At 33.2% G+C, this 14,325-nt stretch overlaps 1 protein-coding gene across 1 annotated transcript in view; it reads left to right on the top strand.

Moving 5' to 3' along the window:
- The window catches only part of LOC111033811 (putative fatty acyl-CoA reductase CG5065), a 45,687-nt gene that overhangs the window by 10,185 nt on the left and 21,177 nt on the right, over positions 1–14,325 (top strand). The gene's annotated exons all lie outside the window — the stretch shown is intronic.

Here is a 14,325-nt window from a genome sequence, read left to right as displayed (position 1 = left end):
CCTGTATATTATGAGAATAGAGCATTATGGCCAATAATATACTTATAAACGACGACCGGACTGCACGCCAGGTCGGATAAGGGTTGACATGACCGTTTTTCGGGACGGTTGCGTTTCGACGAGCTTGTGCAATTGCTTTCAGGTGCATTTCTATAATTTCGCTTGTATAATATATAATAATAATGTTCACATATGTGTAGGTCCGTCATGTAAATATATTATATCACAAGCGTGCAGAGTCTATACATTTTTGTTTTTTACAAGTGGAAAATATCGATATTTATTGGTTATTATAGACATTTGACGAAAATAATAATGTGTTATAATATAGCCCCACACAAATCGATAAACGTTTTAAAATATGGCTGTGAATAAATATTGATATTTGAGACAGATTGACGATGGACAAACAACATGGTAACTTCACTCAGATACCGCGATATACTGCAGCCTGCAACGTAATTCGTAATATTATTATTCAACAAGAAAACACAATGAGGAAACTTTGTATCTATAAATTATTATAATAATAAATACGGGACACAAAATAACAATGAATAATAATATGAATAAAATTGGGTAAAACTACTGCTGTAAAGGTCGTGTTAATAGCAGACAAGGTCATCCACAGGTCAAAACTCGGGGGACGACGAGAGAAATTTAAAAAAAAACCGGGGATGTAATTTTTCCGTATAGTAGGTGTCGAGAGTATACAACCTAATTTAGTAAGTAACACTGTTATATGGTTGTATTCAATGATAAATCATTGCATATACGAAAAACGATTCTGAGTAGAGATGATCTGTCAGTATATATATAATGCTACGGATATTTATTATACGTAAATTAATAATGATAATTGATGAAATTTTAAATGATTAGTTAGTTTTTTTTTTTAATACCTATACAATCAATTATTTTTCTATTATAGCAAAGAGTTATACGGTTAATTGAAATAATTTTCGCCTAATACAAATAGCATACCTATAATTGTATAATAATTAGGTATTAGATATAATATATAGTTTCATAAAAAAAATAACACAGTTGTAATTGACTTATAAGTCAGTACCGGTGTATCTATTAAAACTGTGTAAGATATTTTGCAAATTGCATCGTATGGAAAAAATATAATAATTTAAGTTGTAGTGTAATTTTTCAAGTTCCTTCGATGAATAATTTTTGAATATTACAACAAAATAACAAAATAGATTTTTTGTGGAAAATTGGTGTTGTGTAATTAATATCGTCGTTTCCTTAAGTTGGTGATTAAAACGTTTTTTACTGTTCCAAAAGCCGATGACAGATACAAAAAAAAAAAAACACACACGGCATTGTAAAAGTAATATATTCATTGCTCTGCTTAAAATTAAAATTAATCTTATGATAACCGATAAGTAATAATACCATTAGGCATTTTTATATGAAACTAAAATGGCACGGAGTATAAGATATAAAGTGTATAACTTAGTCCGTGATTGACGGAATTTATTTTTTCGCAGAATGTTATTTGCTATCGCATATACCGAACTCTGGAAAATAGTGGTAAATGTTAATTAAATCCATGGTCCATCATTGTATACACTGTTTTAATCGGTTTGACACGATTTTCAAAAATGTCATACTAGTGTTAAAAATGTAGGAGGGCCCCTTATCAGTCATCCCCTGTTACACCTGTGAACTGTGATGCTAACCTAACCTTGACATGAATTATTATACAGACTCTGATAACTGATGGATTGTTTTATCGATGCATAAAGCACATTCCAGAACCGAAAAAAACCGTTGTGGTTAACTGCAGAGTGATCACCACGGATTTCTGTACCTTTTGTAAAAGTAGTACACGCCACTGTATTTGAATAAAACCGTCCTTACTGATAAATATATTGTATGATGATTAGGGGCCGCATGTAATGCCTTAAAAACGATCAAAAAATGTTTTTAGAAATAACCAACAATGCCTTAAGAAATATGACTTTTCAACGGCAATAACGCCCTTAGAAAAATGACCCAAATTCGTTTGACAGGCACGCAAGCGTGGGTAAAACAACGGTTTAACTTTCGACATTTTTAACACTTCTTTACCTTAAACGAGCTAACTGTAGTAAAAATATAAATTACTAAACTTAAGCACGCATAATAAATAAACAGTATATCTACTCGAAATAAACGCGATAGCAATGTACTTACCTATATTAAACCAAATATTATGGAAACAATATTTTTTGATAATATAATATAATGTTTTGAATTTCTTATTTTACACTAAAAGCTCGTACTACAATGTATTAATATGCACTAAAAATCAATAAAAAAAAAAACCTGAAAATGTTTTGAAAAAAAAGCTCAACAAATGGAAAAACAGCTAAAAAAGGAAATAAAAGTTTCATTTTTGAAGTATCTGTTGTATTAACGAATCCTGTACTTAGAGTGAGTTGTAATATAGAGCATCCGCAAAATCATGGACTTTGCATCGAAGTCGGTGCCCAAGCGATGATCACGTAAAAATAGGCACACTTGTCAGAAATCTCAGATGGTATGATAACGACTGATGATAAATAATGTCGAATAACTAATATTAATACACAAAGCGTTTACTCCTACACAGCCATACGGCCGGCCAATGAAAATTCCGTCGTGGTTTAACCGTTACCATTTGTAGGCAGGTAACTCAAATCTAATTTAAACAAGAGGACCAGAATGAATCAATTTCGTATAAACAACCGCCGTGTGTTGTATAATATAATAAATATATTATACGGAGCGCTCTCATTGAAACTACACAGCAGTAACACAGCTCGGTAGATGGAAAAATTTCATTTTAATACACATATATACAACACATACGCACGCATTTGACACACACACACACACACGTCGTGTTTAAGTTTTTTGTTCGTTTTTTTTTTTTTGTACCACATAAAGCTTTACACGCACGTATACATAGGTCTATATATATATATATATATATATATATATATATATGTATATTATGTTTATGTGCACGTCTGTCGTCTAATGTTTTCGATTGCAAATTCGACACGCAATATCTCTATCGTCGTCGCCGCCGCCGCTTTTCACGTAACTTTTATTTATTTATTATTGTTTGTTTTTTTTTTTGTTTTCGCTGTCGAGCGGGGAGGGCTCTTTATATATATATTATATATATATCTGTTTCTCGTTTCTAATCCGTTTTCCACATGCCACTCCGATTTCCCCACAGACAAAAACACACATCGTGTCGTTTGTTTATTATAATGTAGATATATTACATATTATGTGTAAGCAACGTCGGTGGCCGATTTATTTTTTCGTTTTATTGCACGCCCGCAAGCAGACACCGAAAGCGTATGTACTTTATTGCAGTAATAAAATACATATACATATATATATAGGTATACTGTATGCCGACGCGGGCGAGTGACGGACAAAATTATTGGCGGTTCAATTTTGTACCGTGGTATATACCTACGTGTATACAGGTACCTACTCGATATAGTGTTGCAATTTGTTTCCTCCCCCGAAACGCATACATCATACTGCGCGACATAATTTATTCTTACATCCGAACTTTGCTTGTACAGATATAGGTACGCCTGAATTTTCAAAATCGGATTTCGTATAAGAGACAACTTTTCTAAATGCATAGCTCTGCGTGCAATTTTTTGCTTTCAAATACCTAGTTTTTAGCTATTAGGTATAGGTACACGACTGCACTTATTAGTATCGGTAGTATTTTTTTATTTCAAAGAATATGAACGGAAGTAACGCATCCCAGAATGCACGGGTCCATATAATGGTATATATTTTTACCGACATGTACAATAATAGTTACCATTGTTACCTTTAATAGATGGTACGTTTTATTTCTCGACAACTTACCAGAGCCATAATATTTTATTTCAGAAAAAATTGCATTTATTTATCATCCATAAGCCAATAGAGTTGGCACTGAGTATATATTGTGTTGCCTATGTAATGTACGCAGTATTACGTATAGAATTTGAAAAAAGGAAATCGATTATTGCCAGACCGGCACACGAGACGCCGTAATGCTCCAGATACTAGTTATGTATAATAATATAACCAAGCGATAATATTAAAACTATGTAATGCCTAATAAAACAATAATTTAAACAATTATAGTAATTATTTATTTAACAATATTAATATCAATAATATTAAACGGCTATGATACAGTACAATATATAATATTTAAATCGCAACCGTTGGAATAGCACTATATTGACTTTGTAATAAGTTTAATGGGTAGAGAAAACCATCGGTTGAAAATATTTAGGAAACATCGTAATATATATTATATATATATATATATAGGTACTTGTAGCAACTATAATATTATAATAATAATAACTCTACTTTACCTGCTGATACAAATTCCAATTACAATATTATATTAGTATGTTGTAGTTATATATAACATTATATAACTGGTTCGCTCTTGCCTATGTTATTATATAACTAAGAGATAGTCGGTTACCTTTTCCCCTCGAGAGCGGAAAAGATTTCTAGTCGCCAAAATAAGATTTACTCTACCTTGTTGCGGTGAGTATAGTCATCTGTCGGAAATGAATATTATGTAATACGCGAGTACACGAGGCCAACAATATTATTATTGTGCGTGGACGGACCTCAAACGCTGCAATAGTCACTACGATTCTGTTGCATTTCGAAAGTTATCCCGCATCTTTGTAATATATATTATATATATATATATTTATGTACATGCATATTTTATACGAAATTACAATACATTAAATTGTATGAGCGTGTAATACGTTTGGGCGCAGTTTAATAATATTTTCTGCACAATGCACAATGCACTGCGGTGACACCGTTCCGGTTTAACGGGCAGTAATATATTATATACATACGAATAACTATACCTATTATATTGTCCGTGAAAATCTAAGTCAATGATAATGATATATATATATAAATATATATAATATAAGAATAAATATTTTATTATGTTATGTAGCCATATATAGGTTAACGCACATATATAGATACTGCAGGTGGTACGTGCGCGATGAACACGCAGTGGCTGATCTATAGTGAATGGGGGCTGAAAAGAGGTCAACGTCTTCTTCCCTTCCCGCGAGCGCTTCGACGTAATTATTTCTCGTCGTCATTTCGTTTTGTATCCCATAGACATATTATTGTTAAATTGATTGGGTAATTAGTAAGTTTCATATTATTTGGTTTGACGAGACGGCCGAAAAATCATGTCGTTATTGTAATAATATAATAACGCACACGATTGCTCTATACTAGACTGAAATATTATACTATAAAGTAAGAATTTTGCAGGCAACTATAATATTGTATAGGTAGGTATAGGAATATGAGCATAAACTTTATGCTAATAAAGTGCAAGTACGATGGGGAGTAAAACTCTTCACATTTCACCCTCAAGCGATGTAAGCCCCATAGAACCATGGGTTATAAACTTTTGCTGTGCAAGCCTTTTTTTAACTTCAAATAATTGGTGGTGGTGGTGGTGTGGTGGTGGTGGTGGTGGTGGTGGTGGTACCATGGGAGAATGTGACATTGTAAGCAGATTACGTACCTTATAAATATATTTATTTAGTCAGACATGAAAATTGACAATATAAAAATTAATATATATAGTTACGAGCTGTAGCGGACTACTCCGGACCACCTCATATTATTTGATATCCGGCTGTAGCCGTTGCTTCCTTAAATCTCATCCGAAACTACAGGACTGTAGCTGCGATAATATAATATTAAAGTTCAATATTTCCAACAGAAATACAAAAATTAATTTCATAATACTTGTTCCAGAAGTGCCTAGGGGAGGGGCTTTTATATTTAATACAGACGGATAACCTACACTGAGTGATTTTTTCACATTTACCACTCATTATCTCGTAAGGTATAAACATTTTTGAAAATATTTTTTTTTCATTATTTTAAGTCATAAGAAATCATTAAGAATTTTTTTTTTTAAATAATAAGTTTTTCAATATTTTTTATCGTTATTAATTTTGAGGTTTTCACATGTAATACAAATAAAACTTCAAACAAGTATAGGTCAATACAGTCAATCAGCTCAAAGTATATAAACTTTAGTAGAAGAAGTGGAATGACACGGGGGTATATGTCTACCCAGCAAAATATTGGTTGGTGGTCCCTTATACCGTTCTTATAATATAAACTCTAAATTCTATCACAAGTTTGCAACTAATTAACTAGTAGGTAAAACTACTTTTATAAACCTACCTTCTCGGAAATATATTTCACCCCCAAATTATTTATTTATTTATTTATTTGAATAAACGCCAGTGAGGGCTCAAATACTGAAGGGTAATTCCAAAATCTTATCTTAACATTAAAACCATACAATAGATAATAGATATTACAAAAATAATACAAATAATTGTGGAATAAAAATAGTCACAATAAATTAAGTTTAGTAAATTAATTTATGCAATATAATGAAGGACCTAGATACTTTTTACAATCAATTATACTGCAATAATTTGAAATTAAAGGCGTATCACGCTGTCATAAAAGAAAAAAATTTTAAATGAAAACTATACATTGTATTAGGTATGGTTGTTTTATTCCCAATTTTTGTTTTTACATGACTTTAAATCATGTAAAAACAATTTTCATACTCTTCGGCGCGATAAGTGTTTGCTATTGAAGGCGTATCCACTGTGTGCAATTGAATATTTCCACTCTACGTCGTGTGACGATGCTGTAAAAGTTGCGGCGGCTGCACGGTTTTTTGCGGATACAATTTCGACCGTCCGCTAGCAGCTGGTCCTGTTTGTAGGGATTTAAACCGCAGAATTATTCTGTGTCCAGACCAGCCACACGCGTCTACAAATATTCCGATCGCAGCGGTCCGCGAATATCGCCTGTTTTGTGCGAGAAATTCGTGCTGTATACGCCGACCACAGAATATAGGTGTAGTTACAGCGTATAGTAATAAAGTCATTACAATAAATTGTATACACAGTCGAACAATAGCCGAGCAAAACGATCTGTGCGCATTTTTTGTACCGTACATACCAATTTTGTACATCCAAAACTCTCTGTTGGTATATTACTGTAGTTGTAAGCGTTTATACAGAGCGATTGACGGAGTATGCTCAGTGCGCTCCCGTTTTTTCATTTGACGGTAACGATTTATTCGAAAATTCTGGCTCTTTGAAATAGGTAAACCTGATTAATGTCCATAATTTGTCTACGGCCGAGATTTTTTCATACTGCTCGAGGCCCTGTGGCGATACAAACTTCTTAACGTCTTTCGAGTAGTACGAAAATTCTCGAGAACTCGAAAATATGGTTTTTTGAGTAGGAATGTTTGAAAATTCCAAGACTCAGATTTTGAATGACCGCACTGTTGAAGAAGAAAAATGAGGCGACCGCGCTAGGTGAATCACCCTGTATAGAAAACATATTAGATTTTCGAACGACGTTTTCTTATGAGAAAAGCGTCCGGAGAGACGATGTTTTGTTAAACTGTCGTAACAACAACAGCAGCAGCAACAACAACAACAACAACAACAACAACAACAACAACAACAACAACAATATAATAATATAAAAACGTGCTCGAGTATTGGGTAGGTATACAATAATACAATATTATATGTATTGTGTGTAACGTTAATGCTGAAGGGACACGCGAGAATTGTTTTATTATTATCATCGGCCATCTTGCCACGTGCACGCGTTATAGTATTATCGTCGCGATCATGACGTTTAGCCGTTTAGGAACAATAATAATACAACCTACCTATACTATCGTGGTATCGTTATTACAACAGATTACGGTAGTCGTCGTTTACGCTATTCAAATTATTATTATGCATCGTGTATAGACGATTTAAACCGTACTATGGAAAATATATTGTAAAACTGTTTTACTACATTTAAACGTCTTTCAGATAATACAATTCGTATAGCTGCCTGTATACATATAAATACCTATACTCACATGTAGGTCCCGACTAGCGATGACTGATAAGTGACATGCAGTCGATGCACGTACCAACGTCGTTCGACGGCAAAGTGCTCTGTTTCGAAGACGCTTTTTCTCCTCGCAGCATCCCCTGTGTGCAGTACAAAAATACAAAATATATAATATAGAGTATGCCAATCGAATTTCAAATCGCCCCCGACGGCGACGGATTTTAACTCCAAACCAATTTCAACGTTTGACAATATATTATAATCTAAAATAAATTTATCAATTTTGTTTGATATACTCGATTGTTCGATATGTTTGATATATAACTTTATGAGCACAGAAGATTTATTGCCAAACAAAAATATTATGATTATGATCCGCTGTGTTGTAACTTAATTATAACCAGTGGCTTTCAAATTTAAGCTTCAAAAGTGATTAAGTAAATAAAAAGAAACGTAGGAAAAAACGACATTATACTCACGTGGTAAACAATTTCAAACTAAGTACTTACTTTCATAATATTGTCCAACTGTTTCTGAAAAAAAAATGTGAACTCAAGATGTGGGAATCATACCTACTCCCGAGGGCCAAAAATAACAAGAAAAAGGTCAACCAGCATAATGCATATATTATTTACAAAATATAGTTTACTCGTCTTAAACATTTAAAGAATAAGGATGTATAGCTAGGTAATAAAACATCTTATTATTTCCTCTTTTTAAGAATATTGTCTTAAGAAGACGTTGTATCTACTTATGCTGGCTCCGTCTTACACGCGTACGACATGGACGATTTTCCCTTACCAGTTTCAATAGTGGGTCGTTGGTTTTTTACGATACTTAAATTTTTTAGTGAATAATGAGCATTTTCAAATATTAATAATTTACATACTATCATAACTCACTGAAGTACTAAAATACCTAAAAACACCATAGGGAGAACACAAATAATGTTCTTACCTAAAAGATTAATACTGGATTAATTCACTTTAATATCAAAACATACAGAACACTGTTGAAACCGGAGGGTGAACATTTGAAACACATGCGACATGCAGGCTGCAGGAATGACGTCCTCTTAATGTAATTAAGAAGTGTATACTAATACCGTTTTAATTATAATCGATGAATTAGTGATTGACATTTTTTTTTACACATTTAGGGAGTGGAAAGCGTGGAAAGCGCCCCCAATCACCATAGCCCGGTGCCAGTTGTCTTCGTCCGCTCAAACGTTTGACCAACATACACACACAAATAGGCAACTATTTGGCGGATACTGAATTTCTACGATATTAATACGACCTAATGATAATATTATACTACAGTTGATAATATTTTAGACACGAAAGCTAAAGACCGTTTCAGAAGATCGTCGAACCCACAGGAAATATATTTTGTAGTTTTTGGGCGTCATTTGTTACCGTTCCCTCGTTTGTCTCCACCCCACGGTGTATAATATATACATACGACCTACCTATATTATAATATACTGTGTACTATGTTATGTCTTTATCTTGATCGCGAAACTGTTCTCCGCTCGATCGCCGTCGGTTAGACTGCAGGGTAGTCGAAGTTTCATAAATAACCGGATATAACGACTACAATAATCGATCAAACGTCAGAGGGGTTTTCTCTCGCGATAACGGCACCCTCCCCCCCCCCCGGCCCGTGTTATCCACCGTCGACATGGTATAATAATCGGTGACAACGATTTATCAATTTGCACTGCAATCGATCCGTCGATCAGTTTATTACCCATGTATAATATCATGTCATATATTTCAACGTTTCACAAAATACCAGAGTTTGCGCAGTACTTATACGCGCACGATGTATAAAAAATATTGTTTCAATAAGCGTGAGGTGTTAGACAAAGGAATGTATTGATACGAATAGAGAAAAACGTAACGGTTGAAATAACGTCAAAATCGAAAGTAAAAAAAAAAAAATACAGGTATAGGTACTATATCAATTTTTCGTGGAATCATTATGTTTTCCCGGAAATCTTAATACCTCCGCCCCCTTGCAGTAAAAATAATTTTGAAGAATAATTTAATCGAATTAACCAGTCACGGACTGTGATATAAACATTATAAACATAATATACGTTTAAAATGTGTCGATGTCGATCAATAAAATTATATAGGGTACCTACATTATTGCGACATTGATTGTTATATGGTGCATTTCGAAGGATATTCGTGCAGGTTCGTAAGGCTAAATGAAGTCCCGTATCAATATTTCTAATATGGACTATCGGAACTCAGCAGATATTATTTTTGTTCTAACATTTTTTTTTTAAACAAAACTAGCTAAAATTGTATTTATTACACCACCCGATGATACATTTATAATAATTTCAATTAGCTAAGAGGACGTGATGCACTGAAGCGAGCATCATACTTTCTTGTTTCCGTCTTAAAAATGTACATCATGGAAACAAATTTTCGTTTCAATTAGGTATATTGCGTTATTACTTTTAATAATACCGAAAATGTACCTGTAGTCAAATTCAAAAGTAAGAATATGAGCTGTGTTCAGGGTTTTCGGTGTCTTTTGTTATTTTAATTTTGTATAGCAAGTTGTGAGCATTTTTTAGTTTTAGTATTTTGCGTGCTAATAACTAGTTTTAAAAATAAAATTGGCATTAAAAAACCACCGAGAGAACACAAATATTAATATTCTTACTTTTAAATTAAGTAATAGGTAATTAGCCAGTAATTTTTAATGGACCACTACGTCCATTCAAACTTTAAAAAAAAATTGAACTGCCTTTAAGTTTTTAATACATTGTCTTAAAATAATTTTATTTTTAATTATTTGGAAAAAATTATAAGCAACTAGTTCTACTTTTTTTAAATATAATTTGTATACAAATAAAATAGAAAAAAATTCAATAAATATACCGGAAGAATGGAAGATCTTAACATAATAATAATTTTCATCTTTGTTTATAAGTTAAATGATGTCTTATTTAACAAACAGACAAAATTAAAGTTGCAGATATTGTTAGCTTATCGAAGGTCTAAGTTTAGTTTTTAAAATATTCGTTCACACTTAACTTTTGTCCACTGAAGTATAAGAACGTATTTGAATGCTATGCAGAATGCAGAGTGTGTTGAATAAACCAGCTGACGTTGTCGTTTGTTCAAAAAGAATTTGAAATTTCCCACTCAAGACTCACAAGTGATTTAAATATACATTTTCCCATTTGGCCATGGGTCCCCAATATTGAAAAAACCTCCAAGGGCTCCCGGGTAGACCGGCCGTGTGCCTGGGCCGGATTGATTAATATAATAATACTTTAACTTCATTCGTACATTTATTCTACTTTTAACATAATTCAATTATACATAATTGATAATATTATGACGAATGGCAATAATTAATTATTTTACTTCCGAGTTATGGACATGAAAGGTTTTAATATAATTTAATTTAATTCCCTTTTACAGTGATTGATAATAATTGTTAGGTAAATGTAATAAATAATAATATTTCATAACTTTGATCTTCTTTTATAACCAGAGTCTATAATATATACATATATTATAAGGGTCACGTAATAATATTTGAACTTATATCAACACCTAACAAGCGTATCTAACTACGTTTAAGATACGCACGGTCCGGTCGATATCGGCGCACAATATAATTATACTCGAGAACACTTTCCATCATCGCGACGAGTACCAGCTAGGCTACTGTCGAATATCCGTTAGAGCGTTTAAATTAATTAATTAATGTGATATATCACGTTGCTGTTTGCAAATATTACAATTTATGTAATTAAAATTGATCTTATAAAATCCTTACATGACGTAAGATAGGTACGTATGATTTGATAATTCAATTTAGTGAACGTTTCGGATATTATAACATTAATACATTTTATGGGTAGCTATAAGAATCGTACGAATTTAATATTACCATCGTACTCTTGCTCAATCTCGGAGCACATTCTTCCGAGCAAGATAACTTCGCGAAATAAAAATCAGTGATTCGTGAACAACACGCAAACAGTTTTGCGTGTTGTAAACGTATGGAATAACTTTGTAACACACGAAGTACGCTCAATTTAGTTAGTTATAGTCCATATCGGTCTTCACTCTTTTCTCAGTACCCACGCCAAATATCGACCGTTATAAACGTATCGCACAATGACTGTAAATGCACTGTTATCGTATTATACCCAACAGCACAATCAAACCGACTTTGTGCGAAGACGTGTAACGAAACTAACTAGCTTGTATACAAATATCACAAACATTTGAAACAGTGATTCAATGCTGATTGTAATATTACGAAACTGGTGGACGTGAATCTCGAACGGTCGTTCGAAAAAACAAGACCAACTTTACAATATCAGTCTGTAGGTCAAAGTCCCGAATTATCGTACAACCATATCCAGCGCTAAAAACTCGTTGAGTAGTGTTGTTGTAGCAGCGGCGCAACTAACCAGATTATGGAACAAGGTCAATGATTTCACGGCTGACAGCTACACTGGAACACACTTAACACGCGAAGACGACATGTCGAACGGGAAACATTCCAAAATATTAGATTTGACGGAAAATTGGATTTCAGGTTCAATGGGTACGAATGACCGGAAGTCCATGCGGGACCGGACCGAATTTGAAAACGCGTGTCTTGCGGCAGTGCGGCACCGTCGGAACACGACAAATAATAATTATTTTTCTACCTGTAAATGATATTGTGTTATAATATTATGCGAACAAAATAAAGAGACTAAAGTAGTTGAAATTTTCCGTATTATAGTTTTTTTTTTAGTTGACAGCTCGTTGTGCGAAATAAACGGTAGGTGTGGGCTCACGTCAAATCCACCGTCAATTGTTGTCGGAGAGTTAAATCATCGGCACTTATTGGCGACGCTCTAAAGGCCACACTTAGAGCTTTGAAACACCCACGAAAATAATCACATCGTGTTGGTGCAATACCATATTATATTTACTAAAGAGAATTTCCGATTTGGAAGCAATCGAATCGCGGCGGTAAAATCACGAAATTCTGTAGACGAATTATTGTCCGCAAATACGAAACCACTCGAAAGTATACATAGATCATAAGGCATATGCGATCGGGACCAATAATGATAGATAATAAATTATATCATCAAATCATACTAGCAATCACACTAAACGCAGTTCCCACGATTCTAAATACTAGTGGCCGTGAAAGGAGCTCAACGGAGAGATCGATAAAAAAAAACATAACCATTCAGGACACGATTAATATTTTCAAAAATATGTGCACCTAACTATATCATAGTACTTGCAATATAATATTATATTTTATGCTGTCTACGCGATAGTATATGTTTTTCTTTACGAATTACATATTTTCGCGCGAAGAAAATTAGTCTAATAAGTGTAAATACGTAATTGAATAATTTAAATCTGCGAACGCATTTAATTCAGTTACAATATTTGAGTACAGACATGTATGTATGCCAACGTAATTAAAGACCGTGTTCGAGTAATATGATTAGGTACTATATTCCTGCTCAACCTCAAAACAAAAAAAAAGGTCAAACCAAAAAAACGTACATATAGTTTAATTGTACAAAATGTGTTAAAAGATAAAAATGAAGAATCGAACATTTTCACAGATTTTCGCAAAACTATATTCTCAGTAGTTGTGAAATTAAAAAAAAATTAGTTCACAAAAGTGAAACTACCGCCGCCAGGCGAGTTGATAGAGTAGTAAACCCAAAACCCAGTATAATAGTTATTTTATGAATTTCAATATACTATAGGTAATAAATTATGCATTTAGTATAATTTATGATATATATATATACAATGTAGGTAGGTTATTAACAGCCAATCCGTGGAATACGCGCAAAGCCTAAATAACCGGAAGCCTAGAGCAAATATTAACCTTTAATATTGGAACCCATATACGTATATATATATATACATAGATAAATTACGGGTAGGGCACTTAGCATTACTTAGAGGATATAGTCAGCACCAGTCAAAGATCTAGTGAGCTTACGCTTTAGTTATTTTGACGTTTAAATTAAACGGATAAAATATTCTACATTTTGTTTTAAAATTAAAGATTACCTATATTGTGTTTAACTTATTTATTACTTATCTTTCGGGAACACGTCTCAAGATTGCAACGAACGGTACCACAATGTTATTGTTTAAACTTTAAATAATAACTGTAGTGCCGATCGCCGTGTCCTGCACAGCGATCACTACAACAGTTCGGTATTTTTAATTACAAGAGATACAATTAAATAGTCAAGTACGGTAGAAGGGGAAGATACATTTATGCCAACCACTCTCTTCCACCCCCCTTGTCACGATGACGACGCCAGTCCATTGT

The sequence above is a fragment of the Myzus persicae genome, unplaced genomic scaffold (assembly GCF_001856785.1).
Source record: "Myzus persicae strain clone G006 unplaced genomic scaffold, MPER_G0061.0, whole genome shotgun sequence".
NCBI classification, from domain to species: Eukaryota; Metazoa; Arthropoda; class Insecta; order Hemiptera; family Aphididae; genus Myzus; species Myzus persicae.
This window is presented reverse-complemented; position numbering and strand designations above follow the sequence as displayed.